Source organism: Parambassis ranga, chromosome 15, assembly GCF_900634625.1.
Source record: "Parambassis ranga chromosome 15, fParRan2.1, whole genome shotgun sequence".
In the NCBI taxonomy this organism is placed as follows: Eukaryota; Metazoa; Chordata; class Actinopteri; family Ambassidae; genus Parambassis; species Parambassis ranga.
Genome location: NC_041035.1, coordinates 11,392,658 through 11,403,969, shown reverse-complemented (window position 1 = coordinate 11,403,969; position 11,312 = coordinate 11,392,658). Strand labels below are relative to the sequence as shown.

The 11,312-nt window shown below is 40.8% G+C and overlaps 1 long non-coding RNA gene across 2 annotated transcripts; it reads left to right on the top strand.

Annotated features, from left to right (window-relative positions):
- Window positions 1-5,659: 5,659 nt before the first annotated feature.
- On the top strand, window positions 5,660-7,374 carry LOC114447497 (uncharacterized). Of its 2 annotated transcripts, XR_003671848.1 has the most exons (4): window positions 5,660-5,965; window positions 6,102-6,137; window positions 6,234-6,320; window positions 6,472-7,374. It is a non-coding gene; the product is annotated as an uncharacterized LOC114447497 (long non-coding RNA). The 2 variants fall into 2 exon arrangements; XR_003671847.1 differs by lacking the exon at window positions 5,660-5,965 and having other exon boundaries at window positions 6,022-6,137.
- Window positions 7,375-11,312: the final 3,938 nt, after the last annotated feature.

The following is an 11,312-nucleotide window of genomic DNA, read 5'->3' as shown; positions in this document are numbered from 1 at the left end:
TCTCTCTGTCTTTCTCCCTCGTTCTGCTCTGTTGAAAAAGAGGAGGGCCTGTTGCAGTTGTGGGGCTGTGATCTCCCTCTCCACCCTACCTCACTGGCTGCAGGAGTTCAGTGACTGTCCATAAATCAGGGGCTGCTTATAGCTGAAAGTACCCTGAGTCATCAACATGCAATAAGGCGAGTGACAGATTCCACCCTGCCTACATTACACCCTCAGTTCAGCCTTGCTCTCTAACTGCTTTCTTTTCCTTCTCACCTTCAATCTGTCTCTCCATCTCCCTGTCTGTCTGCCACATCTTGAACTTCTTTGAAATCCAAACCCATCCAGGCACGGTGTGGATAAAAACACAAGCTGGTATAATCGTAAGATCTTCCTCTCTGCCAAGTGTTTGAGGGAGAGGGGGAGAGAGGGAGAGGGAGAGGTTGTGAGCTGAATGGATACGAAAAGTGTTTCCAGAAGCAGCCCTCTCAAGAGTTCCAGTGGTGGAAGCTAATGTCTAAAATGGTGGGGTTAAGTATGTTGCATCCATTACAACGACAAAGCCCTGCTCTCCTGCTGACATGCCAATTCAACTCAAGCAAGCCGCTCGTTCATTACAGGACGGTGGGAGGGTTGGGTAGGGATGGTTTTGCATGGGTGCATACTGTAACTAATTGCAACCTTCCTGCTGGAACTGAAACCCTCCACTTGATGCTTGATATCCTCCGCCTTACATGATATCAAATTATTTAGCTTCATTTATTAGCTCTTGTTTGGACACAAGCTCTCTCATTTGCGATGAGCTTCTCTGCCATTTTCTTGGCTGTCTATTCACCAATCAACCACTAGTATTGTTTACCTAGTGAACAGGCTCCATTAAAAGAATCTGGTCTCTCAGTTTTGGCTCCTAAAACATTTAAAATCCACTATTTTTTGGCCTCCTTAAGGTTCCACTAGGGTCACTAGCAAGTTGTTTATTGTGTCCACTTTAAAAAAAAACATTCACTTACACGTGTAGATGACGTGTTGCTTCATGGCTTCACTTTTTACATTTCATTAATTATCAATTGTATAAATATGAAGAGGAGCAGCTTCAGTCTTAGCTGATTTGTCATCACCTGCGGTTACTGGTAACAACAGCAGGTGCATTTCAATATTACAGCTCCCAGAGGTCTGTGTGAAATGCCATGAACTGACAACTGGAAGCAGGAAACGCACTATGAGCAGCTGCAGACGTGCAACAGAAGAAGAGCAACTTGTGTTTCTGTTCACAGCGGAGTTTGTCATGTTGTGTTATGAGTGAAGAAGAAGAAGAATATCATCTCAAATGTTGGCACATTGATTGAATGTTGTCTCAATAGTCCATCCGTACAGCAATCATCAGAATAATAAGAAATTTGCCAGTATAGTAATACTCTATGTAAATAAGTATAATCTGATTTATATATATTTTGCTTTGTCACTTCCCCAGTGCTTTACCTTCAATTAAATTAATTCTCATCATTTTACATTCTAATGGGGGTCAATCTGCACATAACAGCCGCTGCCCTTTTCGCCAGCAATGCCAAGGACCTATAAAATACTGAGAAGCAGCTCTACCATCAAATGATTTTGTCGGCGGTGAACTTAATTTACTTCAGTTCAATCATCGGTGTGCAGCCTATTAATTCCCCTTCAGTGCAGTGAACTAGGTCCTTTTGAAACTATTTTGCCTCTTGCTAATGAAGCAATTGTTTCCTCTGCCATGTGTCAGCTCGCAGAGTGTCACTATCCGCAGACAGACGCAGGAAGGCTTTTGAGCTGTCGGGAACGGTTTTGTTTGTTTCAGTCAGTTGTGAGACTTGAAAGGTACAGCTTGGTTTAGATCCAGATGAAACAGGCACAGTCCAATGATGTAAAAGTGTGTCTTCTTACAGCTCAAACCTCAGGGCTGTGTCTGCTCCTGTGTTTACCCAAATTAATTTGGTTCTGATAAAAAGTGAAACGTTAATTGTTCCTAAGAGCATGTCTATTTTAGGCTTCAATAAATGTCAGTGGTTTTGTTGCAAGAGTACAATGCTTCTGTAAAAAAGTTTATTATCTCGTTCTGTCTTTGATTTCTGTTTTTATTTGTTCTATTGATTCCAACTTTATCTCCTCATCTTTGCCCACAGAAATCAAATCCCAGTGTGTGCTTTTTTTCCCCAGAACTCATAGGATCTAGTTTTTTATTTGTACTGACAGAGGGGTGAACTCCACTGTTGGGTGAATTCCTGGTTGTCTCGGATGGAACTATTTGCTGAACACAGCAGGAATGGAGCGGGCCCCGGTGATGCCTCTTGTTTATCTCAAGGTGAGAATTGTTTTTGTTCTCACAATTCTCACAACATATCTCCCTTCTTGGCCTGCAGCTCAGAGGGGCACATATGAAGAGGAGGTGAGTGATTCAGGCTCAGACATCTCCGTCTGCCTCTTGTTTGTTTTATGGGTGTGCATTTTTTATTTGCGAAGAAATAAAAAAAGTCTTTTAAGGTCTCCAATAGTACATCTAGTGCTAACAAAGGTGCGTAGTCTGCTTTCTGCTCACCGTTTGCCCTGAATCTGCGGTACTGAGCTTTAACTCAGACCTTGATTGTTAACTCAGCAGAAACTCCAACTCACTACAAATAAGTTGCAGCTATAAAGTTAGTCAAGCATTAGCCACCACTGCTGAATTATGGCAATATTCTCAATTTAACATATGTCAACATAACAAACTACTTTGTTATAACAAACTACTTTGTTATGTATATTAAAGGTAGGGTAGGAGATTTCATTCTGATGCACTTTTTGTTAAATTAGTGTAACTTCTCTTTACAATCCGATAGTAACCAATTAGTTCGGCAGTTTTGCATTAAAACGAAGAATATTAATCATCTGTGGAAGCTATAAAACGCTAAAAACATCAGCCAATCCTCCGGGTGGACCCTGCGCGGAGTATTGGCTGGTTGTCACTCTCTTTCATGCTCTGCACGGACCAGAGAGGTATGTGCATGATGGCCGGTCACAGACCGCAGCTCGTCTTCAGGTAATGCTGCCATGTGATTGGGAGGCGTGGCTTCGGGGTGAGCTCTGAGAGAAAGGGACGTGTGTTTACTTTGGAATCTGGCTGACTCTCACTGAGTTTTCGAAATCTCCTACCCTACCTTTAAATGGCTTTTTCCCCCCTGAGGCAAGGTTCAATCTCCTATAAGCTTCTCTGCCATTTTCTTGGTTACCATGGTGACCAGACCAGACCAGACCAGACAACTGCATTTCTCCTACAAACGTGTGAACACAATTGACTATACATTTCCTGATCAGAAAAAAGACACACAATGTGACTCAGTTTATACATTTTCAAGGCTCATAATGTAAAATATTTCCTGCACCAGCTTTACTCCGCCCGTGGGATGCATTTATCTTCAATGTTTAAATTGCTAAAAAAAACTTAAGATATGAAATTGCCGGCCCTGCACTTGATCGATGATGCTAGCTAAGCCTGAGATCAGATGCTTTGTATCAATGCTTTGGTTCTACTTTATATGGAACATAAGAACTGAGGTGATGGAGAATATGATAAAAATCCTGTTGCAAACAGCCACATTGGGGAAATTAAAGGTTAAATTAAAACTAGGGATCAAATCACAGCAGAATGTAAACAGTTGTAACAGATTGATCTGACCCTTCTTATTGTGTTGTGAGACTTTTAATCTTGAGATATTTCTTCCAAATTTGAACCATGTGCTGGGCCAATATCAGTGCTAACCTTACGTTCCCAGACATCCAGAGCCAGTCTGCTTAATGATGCTTGCTGTAGGAAGAAAACAGCTTCCTAACAAATCCTCTGGAGATCACTGCATAATTCCTAACTGCTGTTCCTGATCAATTGTTAATATTATGTTCCTACCTGACCACACTAAACTTTAAACAGTGTCTGTGAACTTGGAGGGATTTTGACATTTTCCCATCAACATTTCCATTACAAAGTGTTTCTTGACTGATTCGTTACTGTAGAACATTTCACTTTATTGTTGTTGGCAATATGGAAATTACAGGAAAAAATGAATTACAGTAAGGCAGCATTTGAATCTAGCCAAGGCTGTTATGTAATGAGGTACAAATGAAACAGTATCCGCATATCACCCAACTTTGTTTATATTTTTCATAAACTCTGGTCCTGCCGCTGAAAGAAAAGCGGTGGGCTTTTGAATGAAAACTGACAAGCACCAATAAATCACACTAAATCATGAATCGATAACAAATACATTCTAAATTATGAATAATGGCCGTGCAGTCATACACTAACACAAGCACAACTCAGCAGGCCATTCATTTCATGGCAGCACAAAATAAACAGACACATTTCTTTCACAGCACTAATAAATTTCCCTGAAAAACTCAAAGAACAGTCCATCTGCTTCCAATAATTTTTAATTTCCTTTTCTGTCCTGTCCCCATTAGCTATTCCACAGAGATAGTCTCAAAATTCTTTCATTTACCTCCCCCCATATGCACCCAATTACCTTTCTCCCTGTACCGGCTCTCTCCTGAGTATGGTGCAAAATACCCCCACCTGTACCTTAAGCAAACTTTATGCTTGTTTTATTATCTGCGAGAGGCTGTGAGTCATTCAGCTTGTGCTCTGGTGGATTTGGCCTGGGCTTTTGGTTTGATGTTTTCTGGCTCTGGCCTTGGAACACCTGCAGCATGTCTTCCGCGCTCTCTCACATGCAAACACACACACACACACTCTCTTTCTCTTTCCAGGCTGATCTATTAGCTGGCTAAATGGCCCAGCAGATGTTCACACGCCAGCGAGGGAATCCGTTCCTATCCTCATGACCGCTTCAGCAGTCATGCCAAGAGGATTTACACACGGAACGGAGGATGACGACAAATTTGAGTTCATTTACCACTAAATCATATTTAGGTAAACAATCCCCCTGGGTGTCATCAGTGTTAACTGCATTTAAAATGACCTCTCATTTCCCATAGACCCAATAACGCTTGTGCCTTTAAAAGACACCCGTTTGGAGGAAACCTTGATATTTACAGAATAATTATTTCTAGTTCCTATGACATACAGAGTGAAATGGGAAACTCTGTGCTTAATTTAACAGTAGTTAAGCAGAAAAGGTGTCAAAAAGTAAAAATAAAATCATTAAAGGCAATACTTGAAGAAGGAATGAACTGCTGAGCTGAGACTCTACCATTCAGTGCTTTCTCAGCACACCTTACTGTACAAAGCACCTAGCTGAATGTGCCATTCAAACTGACCTGCATCTCTGTTGAAAACATCAGATGTATAAGTCTCTAAACACAGTCTGCTGGGGTTTAGTCCAAATTATTGTTCAGGGAGCAAACATGGCAGACCCAGCTGGGTCTGAGCTGCCGTGTTGACTCTCACTGTCTTTCATAAGTTCACGGTTCAGCTTCATACAGAGTGAAGTTAAATATGCTTCCAGCCTTCATCTCTTTGGTGCATCAGTGTGTAATCCCTGTAACCACTAAAGCTCCAACTATGTGAGCTGCAGCTCAGGCCATGCTGCGTGGTGATCGCATGTTCACAGAATGCCAGGCCTTTCCTTCACACTCTGCCCTCATCCTCAACTGACCTTCAGGTCATCTGAGCTCAGAATAGGCCTGAGTGTATCTCTCTTTAAACACTGGTGTTGTGACAGGCTGGACAACAGGATGTGGCAGCTAATGAATGCCTTCAACACACAGTGTCTTTATTAAACTGCTGGATAAAGAGAAGACCAGTTTACAGAACAGAGGACAGCATAGAGGACACGGGACGCTTTAGAGAAATAATTACTCTCCCACTCAAATTGATAGGCATGGGGCTTGATTGATAAGTTGATTTGGTAATTGCTGAGCCTGTGGATTTGGACTATTTCCTGGGGTAGAACATATGGTGTGATTTACGAAGCAGTTCAAGAGGACAAGCCAGACAAGTAGATGGAGGGATTGAATGACATTTTTGGTAAGAGAGTAATAATTTATGTTTTCCCATGCAAGCTATTAATACCCAGCTGGCCTCAGCACAGCGCCGCTTATGTAGGTCTTAAAGGCCAAGCAGGACGTGTTGTCACTGGCGTTTTTATAAACCTTGCCCACAGGAATGCAGCTCTAAACAGAAGACGGGAAAGAGAACTGTGAGTGACGTGGGTATGTGTGTAATGTGCATGTGTGTGTAAGCTGTCAGTGTAATCTACAGCGCCTACCTTTATGATTTCTCGTGGCACCCTAAGGTCACTATACAGGATCGCAAAATTAACAGCACCCTTCTCAGAGAGACTGAGATCGAGACTGAGGAACAAGGAAGTTCAAAATACACTGTAAGTGTCACAGCATCCCTGACTGTTTAATTAATATGTCCTGAAGATTTACAAGAGCAGCTAGTGTATCCATGTAAGTTGAGAGAAAAAGGAGGGCTGTGATAGCTGTAGTACTAAAAGATTGCAGTAAAGAAGTCTATGCTCTTTACAGAATTTACTGGCACAGCAAGCGATGAGGAGACACTAAAGGCTGGATGCCTGATCCTGGACCTGACAGTTTGATGGCCGTGTGAAACTCAAGAAAGGCCAAGCTGGTTTGTTTTCAAGCCGTTTATAAACTGTACCAACGTGTTCCCAGTACACTGGAGATGCTAATTCACTGCTGACTTTAATCACTCATCTGTGTGATCACTCACACAACATGCTAGTCAATTTGCATGTGCATGCCAGGCAAAGCATGCAGCACACAAATACTGAGCGAAAGGCGATATTTCTCTTATGTGTTCAGGTGCTCTTATTCAGATTTGATGTCTTGCAATGTTTAAACTAGCACAAAGGCAGAATCCAGTTAGTGTAGCTTGGCATAAAGATGCATCCATTCTGCTGAACCTGTAAAGCTTAAATATAAAATGCAAGTAAATGTAAGTGTACATGATAGTCTATAATAAGATTCCTCATCAAGGTCCTCTGATCTCTAATCTCTGACTTAAATAAAAATGATGAATGAGAATCTTCATTAACATTCTATATGACTCTATTGTATCAAATGTTAAGTGATAAAAAAATAATTAAAAGAAGACAAGACGCTGGTAAAGGATGAACTGACAAGATCCTCAAATCAAATCAGACTGTGTTATAGACAGGGCTCTCAAGTCTCAAATTCCAACGGACCATCCTATAAACAAGTCAAACGCAGACTAATGTGCGTTCTTGCAGCTTGTCTGGAATTAGCAACTTATCAGCCAATCAGAAATTAGAATGTTTCAGCCAATTTCAGAAATTCTTGTAGCCAGGTGAGGTCTGAGTTTCAGCTGCATTCCATATTTAATATAGCAGAAAGTAATATAAAGTGAGGAGACAATGACCACTGCAGTGTTTCTAGTATAAATAAAACACTGTGTTTAATACAGCAGAATTTGTTCTGGAAGAATCCAGGGTCTTGCACCCTTGCAAGCAGCCTACTTTGTTCATTTCTTAAACTTACAGATACAAACTTTTATCCGGTCTTTGTTAAATCTTTTATACTTGCATGCGAGTTAAAGTGGAAGTGAGACACACTGCACCTATGCTGTGCAGGCTGCTGCAGCTGCTATAGGGCCTTCCTGTGTTCTCCGTTTGCTTTTGGTCAGACCCAAGGACAAGCGTTTGAGATTATTATAGAGGTTCACCCGCCCTGAGCAGCATTGTTCTTATAGTCTGTGTTTTTAAAAATCTTAAAAATGGAATAAAGTGTTATCTCAGCCTGTAGTAATAATAGACAAAAGAATTCTAGACTCATCTTCCAAGGATTTCCACAGTGATGTATCCAGCTAATGTTTCACTGTTACGAAACCAGAGACAAAATCAAAACATTATGTCTTCCTTTTCCAGTTTTATGTGTCTGTTTATTGGGATTTAATTACAGCTCTTCGGCAAGTTCAACACACTGGACTGTTATCTAAAGTATCAGTCAAAATAGCACTTGGTAAGCAGCAGTTGATGCAGGACTTGAGAGACACTGAGGGCATGGTCGTCCCTTTTGGGCTCCAGTTTCAGTGCTACATGATTGAGGCTGCCAACCTGACAGGCCCACCTGCCCAGCAGCCAGAGCCAGCTGGCCCAGACAATGATTAACGGCGAGCGTAAACGTACTCAGCAGGGTCTCAGACACATTTGTGCATTCACTCACACGTAGGGGTGTTACATGACGCTAAAAGCTATTACAGAGCAGGGGCCCAGACCAAAGCAGGAATGACATCCATAAATGTTTAGTGGGACGGCCCTGCACACAGTTATCACTTTTCAAAAAGACAGACTCGCTCTTGTCAATAGAAGCATGATTCCAGAGATCAATGGGGCAGATTTATGGGAGATTACCCCCCCAAACCTGGATCCCAGATCTGCCTTTAGCTTTCACTCCCTGCTTCCTCCATAAAAAGAAAATGACATCATAAAGAGTAAACTGGGCTTGATATCAGACTCCCTGGCTGTAATCCCTCTGAGCTTTCTGATACCTTTGATTTTCATTTTTCAAGGGCGGCGTAGTATTAATCTTTTGCGAGGGTATAAAAGCTAGCTCTGGGAAAGCTCTTCAAAAAACCTGCAAGCTCTCCACCTCTTTTTTTCAGAGGAGCAAGGACTTCGCCTGAAACGTTATCAATGTTACAAAATGCATACTACTTCTCAAAGCACATCTCTCCTTGGAAAGGCTGGTTTGGCATGAACCAAACCAATCAGTACACTGAACATTTTATGGCCAGCAATGCAGCTTTCAGGACGAGCTGAATAAGGCCATCTTGGTGTACACGAAATAATTTTAATTTCCAACATTGTTACTTCAAACTCCATGCTGAATACCATACAGATAATAGGGAAGTATTTGTGTGACATACATCCCTTCAAGACTGGCACTGGCAGCAGAACAGTACTGCATAATGACCCAATTACTGTAGCAAAAACATTTTTATTTTATTTACAGATTATGCACCAGCCACAAGGATTAGCTGCAACATGTCAATATGAAATTGGATCTACTGATCAGTGAAGCAAAGTTTAGCATAACATTAGGTAATTTAATACAACTTTTAAAGTCTTTTAATAAAAAAAAACTGATACAGGTAATTTCAAACACTACTGTAGGATGTTACTGAGCTGCTAATCAATAGCACCTATTTATTATCAATAATTTCACATGGTAAACATATAGGGACACAAGAACTTGAATGTTATAGTTAAAAGGAACATGTGAAAATGTAGTGTATCTGAAAGTGCCAATCAAATGAATGGATTTTAAACCTGTATTCACACATTTTTAGTATATATGCATTGGTATATTGTTTAGTTTTAAATTTTCCATGTTGAACTGTCAGCTGGTCATTACAGAAAGAAAACTTGTCAGATGATCATGAACATATTTGTTTGGTGCAGAGAGGATGCAAGCTACATGGATGTGGTTTCCATTTCATATACATGTCTTTAATCATCACTGCTTTGTACTTTATGCACCTTCATTGTTAGCAGGTGAAATACAATATAATAAAGAGTTTTGAAGTGCTATCACAGTCCTGCTGAAATGAGCCAAATGAATCTTGGGGGTTTGCATATGCAGCAGTGTGTGTTATCCCATTATTTCCCTTCTAATGATGTACCAGAACCACCGTGGGTGATGTAAAGCCATACGTTAAAACAGCCATAAAATGAATTGCTTTAGAAGAATTCCAAATGCACATCATCACGGTCTTTTAATTTCAACCTGCATTTGGAAAACAAAAAAAGCAGGACCCTTTTTAGGGCAGCCATTTGTTAGTTATGTAGATGTGGGTGTGGAGACTCTGCGTGCAGTGGATGGTTAGTATTCTGGAAAGGGCTCTTGGAAAAATAGGCTGTTTTTTTATCCCTCCCCTGAAACACCGCAGGCCACACCATTGCTCCTACTCCAATTAATTTCTACACCCCATTCATATTACTCTTCTATGTAAGTGCAACGCTTTCTAATTGTATTCATCACCAAAACCCTCACTTAAGTTCCCCCACTATATTTATTATCACGCTAACTGGGTCTAAATTATTAAACCTTAATGATGTGGGCTCTGAAAATATGTTGTCCTTTATTTTCCCCACAGAGAATCAATGTTATACATTAGCAGTATAAATTAAGTAATACTTTATCTAGGCATGTTGCCGCCTTCAGTATTCCTTCTCAGTGAAATGTATTCTCACAGTCCGATGGCTTGCGGGTGCCTCTGGGGAGGGGATGATATAGCTCATTCTAATGAAAGAGCTAGGTGCTGCTAATGGTTTAAATGATACATTTGTGCAAGAACAGCAGAGAAAATACATATGAGAAAACAAGACGATTCACACTCCCGAGGGGATATGATGTCATCGGACACAGAGTGTACACCGAGGCTCCTGGGAGGCCCCTGAATGTAAGAAACGGCTGCCTGATATATGTGGGTCAGTAATAGAAATGGGAAGTATGCTGTAAAGTCCATCACACTTAAAGGTTAATTACAATAGCTACAGTAGTCTTACCTCTTTATGACGAAATTGGTTGTTATTAATCAACTTAAGAGTGCCGTTTTTACATTATGAGATGTGGAGAGGTGTAATAGTCTGACATAATATAATATCTGTCTTTTTTAGGATACTTAAATATTGAAATTATTGCAAGAAAGTGCCAATCAAAAATGGAAACAAGCTGCAATAAAAGACAGTTTTGCCTGCTTCCTATGTCTTTTTGTACCATTAAACAACCCAAACATAGCCAGGGTAACGTCATTTTTATATTCCTTAGGCTATAAGGTTTGGACACAAGAAGTACTCTGTGTTTGTTTTGGGGACTATAGTATGCTTAGTAATAGGAGCTGCAACAAACCTCTCCATTTTCTTAGCCTGCCTATAGAAGATAATACCTATACTTAATCGCTCAGCTAGTTGAGAACCACTGCTGTCCTTGCTATGGTGAGGACAGGCTCTAAAAAGTGATCGCAGATTTACATATTTTGAAGTCTTTAATTTAAAACCTTCTTTGTTGTTATTATCTTTTCAGCAAATCTAAATGGATTTCCTCACTGCCTCACTTTTTCAAGGTGGGAAGTGGCCTCTAGTTAAACTGAGATTCGGGAGCATTGTCTCATTGCAAGAGCATCATCCATAACAACTTCCCTCAGAGCGACTTCAATTACATTAACAAGCTAAATGTTGGTGTGAGAGGGCATTTAAAGGTAAAAACAGAGGGCCACCAAAGAGGTAAAGCCTGTGACTGATGACACCTAGGCTGAGGAAATACAGAAGAAAGAGCACATCTGATCAAGGTAGCCCTGATCTTTGCCAGAGAGAGAAAAGGACCAA